This window comes from Ovis aries, chromosome 22 (genome assembly GCF_016772045.2).
Source record: "Ovis aries strain OAR_USU_Benz2616 breed Rambouillet chromosome 22, ARS-UI_Ramb_v3.0, whole genome shotgun sequence".
NCBI lineage: Eukaryota > Metazoa > Chordata > Mammalia > Artiodactyla > Bovidae > Ovis > Ovis aries.
Genome location: NC_056075.1, coordinates 39,266,980 through 39,272,124, shown reverse-complemented (window position 1 = coordinate 39,272,124; position 5,145 = coordinate 39,266,980). Strand labels below are relative to the sequence as shown.

Genomic DNA, 5,145 nt, shown 5'->3' with positions numbered 1-5,145 from the left:
CTTCAGAGGAAACGTCAGCCCCTGGAGCCACCCACAGAAGTCATCCCTATTTCAGAACCTTCCAGAACTTCCCACCACTCTCAGGGAAGAACCCATGAACTTCACTGAGCCCCCATACTTGCCAACTTCTCTCTACCTTCAAGCCCCACTACGGAGTCTCACCTCCCCCCCGCCGAAATATCCTGTACGGGTCCCTTCTTGTCAGAAATGTCCTTTTCCCTTCCCTTCATGTGGATCCTTTCCATCTCACCCTTCAAGATCCTGCAGAAGGGTCTTAGGAAACTTTCTCCACTTGACCCAGGTACTACTAACATAGTTTTATTATTTGTTGTTGTTATTTAGTTGCTCAGTCATGTCCAGCTCTTTTCGACCCCATGGACGGCAGCACACCAGGCTTCCCTGTCCTTTATCATCTCCTGGAGTTTTATTACACACACATTATAATTATCTGGTTATGGGTGTCTTTCTCTTTAAACAAAGAGGCCAGGGATCAACTTATTAGTCTTCATTTTTCTTCCTTCTCCTCATCTGTGGCCCTTCTGTCCAGCACAGCGCCTGTTGAGCAATACTAGGCAGATTACCCTTCCCGAACTCTGACCCCACCTCCCTCCAACCTCACCTTAGCGAGGCTGTCCTGACCACAGGCTAATGTCTATGCTGAAGTGTCTGTGTTTTGGACCATATGAAACCTGACTTCCCTACGTCTCTGAGCTAGGAGTGGATCCCCAGAACACAATTCAATGGCTGGCGTGTGACCTGTAATGACCTGGGGGAAAATGATGAACCAAGCCCTCAGGCTCTGCTTTTAGGAATGTGAAGTGAGAAGCAGCATTGGCAGAAGACAGGGGTGTGAGTGAGTCACATAAGGGAGAGAACACGGGTGAAGACTGAGGGACCCTGGCTACCCAAGTGTCCAGAGCTTCCTTGGCTCCAGGCTGCCCTCCAGCTCTCATCTGATTTTTGAGCTCCAATTTCCCCATCATGGTAGCCAGCCTCCAGGTTGGCCCCATGACCATTCCTTCTGGTACTCGCCTCTGCATAATCCCTTCTCACATTGAATAAAGCTGACTTGTGGGGCCAATAGGATATCGCAAAAGATGGGGTGTGTGACTTCCAACATAGAACGTAAAAGACATTGCAGATTCCTCCTTGGTCTCTCAAATCAGTCCCTTTGGCAGAAGCCAGTCACCACACTGAAGACAGTCAAGCATCCGCGTAAAGAGGCCCTTACGGAGAGGCGCTGACCAGCAGCACCAGCTTGTGCATGAGTCACCAGGGAAGTGGATCCTCCTGCCTCAGTCAAACCTTCAGGTGACTGCAATCCAGGCTGACATCATTTTTTTTTAATTGGAGGATAATTGCTTTACAATATTGTGTTGGTTTCTGCCCTACATCAAAATGAATCAGCCATAGGCGTATATATATGTACATATGTCTCCTACATCTTGAACCTCCCCTGGCTAACATCTTGGCTGCATGAGCCCAAACCTCCAGCCAAGCTGCTCCCAAACTCTGACCCATAGGCACTAAGTGAGATAATAAGTGTTTCCTGTTGTTTTAAGCCACAAAATTTGAGAGTAATATGTTATGCACCAATCAGTCAGTTCAGTTCAGTCGCTCAGTCGTGTCCGATTCTTTGCGACCCCATGGACTGCAGCACGCCAGGACTCCCTGTCCATCACCACCTCCCAGAGCCTACTCAAACTCATGTTCATTGCATCCACGATGCCATCCAAGCATCTCATATTCTGTCATCCCCTTCTCCTCCCACCTTCAATCTTTCCCAGCTTCAGGGTCTTTCCAAATGAATCAGCTCTTTGCATCAGTTGGCCAAAGTATTGGAGTTTCAGCTTCAGCATCAGTCCTTCTAATGAATATTCAGGACTGATTTCCTTTAGGATTGACTGGTTGGATCTCCTTGCAGTTCAAGGGACTCTCAAGAGTCTTCAACAACACAGTTCAAAAGTATCAATTCTTCTGCGCTCAGCTTTCTTTACAGTCCAACTCTCCCATCCATACATGACTACTGGAAAAACCACAGCCTTGACTAGACAGACATTTGTTGGTAAAGTAATATCTCTGCTTTTTAATATGCTGTCTTGGTTGGTCATAGCTTTTCTTCCAAGGAGTAAGCATCTTTTAATTTCATCACTGCAGTCACCATCTGCAGTGATTTTGAGCCCCCAAAATAAACTCTGTCACTGTTTCCATTGTTTCCCCATCTATTTGCCATGAAATGATGGGACCAGATGCCATGATCTTAGTTTTCTGAATGTTGAGCTTTAAGCCAACTTTTTCACTCTCCTCTTTCACTTTCATCAAAAGGCTCTTTAGTTCTTCTTCACTTTCTGCCATAAGGACGGTGTCATCTGTATATCTGAGGTTATTGATATTTCTCTGTGCAATCTTGATTCCAGCTGGTGTTTCATCCAGCCCAGCGTTTCTCATGACATACTCTGCATGTAAGTTACATAAGCTGGGTGACAATATACAGCCTTGACGTACTCCTTTTCCTATTTGGAACCAGTCTGTTGTTCCATGTCCAGTTCTAACTGTTGCTTCCTGACCTGCATGTAGATTTCTCAAGAGGCAGGTCAGGTGGTCTGTATTCTCATCTCTTTAAGAATTTCCCACAGTTTGTGGTGATCCACAGAGTCAAAGGCTTTGCCATAGTCACTAAAGCAGAAATAGATATTTTTCTGGAACACTCTTGCTTTTTCGATAATCCAGCAGATATTGGCAATTTGATCTATGGTTCCTCTGTCTCTTTTAAATCTAGCTTGGCTAGAAGTTCACGGTTCACATATTGCTGAAGCCTGGCTTGAAGAATTTTGAAAATTACTTTACTAGCGTGTGAGACGAGTGCAATTGTGCGGCAGTATGAGCATTCTTTGGCATTGCCTTTCTTTGGGATTGGAATGAAAACTGACCTTTTCCAGTCCTGTGGCCACTGCTGAGTTTTCCAAATTTGCTGACATATTGAGTGCAGCACTTTCACAGCATCATCTTTTAGGATTTGAAATGCAGCAATACGGCTAACTAATACAGTCTTTTTGTTGATCTACAATAAAAAATTCTTTACAATAAAAATTCGCTGTATTGGCTTGTTTGTAAATACTCACTATTTACTCACTGCTACCTTGTGTAGTTGGTAGGTTCTCATCCACATTCTAGAGACAGCCTGTGCCCAGGGATTAGCAATTGCTCCATTGAAACCATAGGACTTCCCTGGTGGCTCCAATGAGAAAGAATCTGCCTACAATGCCGGAGACCCAGGTTCAGTCACTGGGTTGAGACGACCCCCTGGAGAAGGGAATGGTTACCCACTCCAGTATTCTTGCCTGTAAAATCCCATGGACAGAGGAGCCTGGTGGGTTATGGTCCATGACATCACAAAGAGTCGGACATGACTGAGCAACTGAGCATGCAATCCCAATAAATTAACTTTACATTGAAAATATTTGCATTAATACATGGATAAAGCACTTTTTGCAATTCTTTCACATACATTCAGGATCAATAGGTTTTGTTTACTGAACAAATATTTATTGACTTCCTACTATGTGTTAAGAGTTAGAAAACATACAGAAAGGAATCAGAAATTATTATTGCCATCAAGGAATTTATAATCTAGTGGGAGCATTATAACGTGTATATAGGGACTTCCCTGATGGTCTAGTGGCTAAGACTTTGAGCTCCCAATGCAGGGGGCCCAGGTTCAATCCCTGGTCAGGGAACTAGATCTCACATGCCGCAACTAAGAGTTGCAACTAAAGATCCTGCATGCCACAACTAAAACCCATACTGGCCAAATAGATAAATAAATAGATAATTTTTAAAACGTGTATATAAATAACTAAAATACCATGTGGAAACTTCTAAAACCTTAACACTTGGAAATGAGCACTGGCCTTCTCCTGCTACTACTAAGTCACTTCAGTCATGTCCGACTCTTCGCGACCCCATGGACTCCAGCCTATCAGGCTCCTCCACCCATGGGATTTTCCAGGCAAAAGTACTGGAGTGGAGTGCCATTGCCTTCTCTGGGCCTTCTCCTGAGTGTTGCATAAAAGCTTTAAGTGGATAATCTTCTCTTCTTGGATGTGATATCTATAAGGCAGGGTGGGTGGGGGTTGTCTTTAACTCTAACACCTGTGACAGTACTTGGCACACAGTAAATATTTCTTTAGTGAATCTCACTGAGTCCTCACAGCCATATGAAAAAAGCAGAGTAGTAGAGCCAGACGTCCTGGAACGAGAAGTCAAGTGGGCCTTAGGAAGCATCACTACAAACAAAGCTAGTGGAGGTGATGGAAATCCAGCTGAGCTACTTCAAATCCTAAAAGATGATGCTGTGAAAGTGCTGCACTTAATATGCCAGCAAATTTGGAAAACGCAGCAGTGGCCACAGGACTTGAAAAGGTCAGTTTTCGTTCCAATCTCAAAGAAAGGCAATGCCACAGAATGTTCAAACTACCAAACAATTGCACTCATCTCACACGCTAGTAAAGTAATGCTCAAAATTCTCCAAGCGAGGCTTCAATAGCACATGAACCAAGAACTTCCAGATGTTCAAATTGGATTTAGAAAAGGCAGAGAAACCAGAGATCAATTTTCCAACATTTGTTGGATCATTAAAAAAAGCAAGAGAGTTTCAGAAAAAATCTACTTCTGCTTTATTGACTACACCAAAGCCTTTGACTGTGTGGATCACAACAAATTGTGGAAAATTCTTGAAGAGAAGGGAATACCAGGCCATCTTTCCTGACTCCTGAGTAATCTGTATGCAGGTCAAGAAGGAACAGAACCAGGCATGGAACAACAGACTGGTTCCAAATTGGAAAAAGAGTATATCAAGGCTGTATATTGTCACTCTGCTTATTTAACTTATATGCAGAGTACAACATGTGAAATGCTGGGTTAGATGAATCACAAGCTGGAATCAAGTTTGCTGGAAGAAATATCAATAACCTCAGATATGCAGATGATACCATCCTTATGCCAGAAAGCAAAGAGGAACTAAAGAGCCTCTTGATGAAAGTGAAAGAGAAGAGTGAAAAAGCTGACTTAAAACTCAACATTCAGAAAACTAAAATCATGGCATCTGGTCCCATCACTTCATGGCAAATAGATGGGGAAACAATG

The 5,145-nt window shown here is 43.5% G+C and overlaps 1 non-coding gene across 1 annotated transcript; it reads left to right on the top strand.

Moving 5' to 3' along the window:
- The first annotated feature begins 3,664 nt into the window (after positions 1–3,664).
- On the top strand, positions 3,665–3,737 carry TRNAG-CCC (transfer RNA glycine (anticodon CCC)). Its single transcript has one exon. It is a non-coding gene; the product is annotated as a tRNA-Gly (tRNA).
- Positions 3,738–5,145: the final 1,408 nt, after the last annotated feature.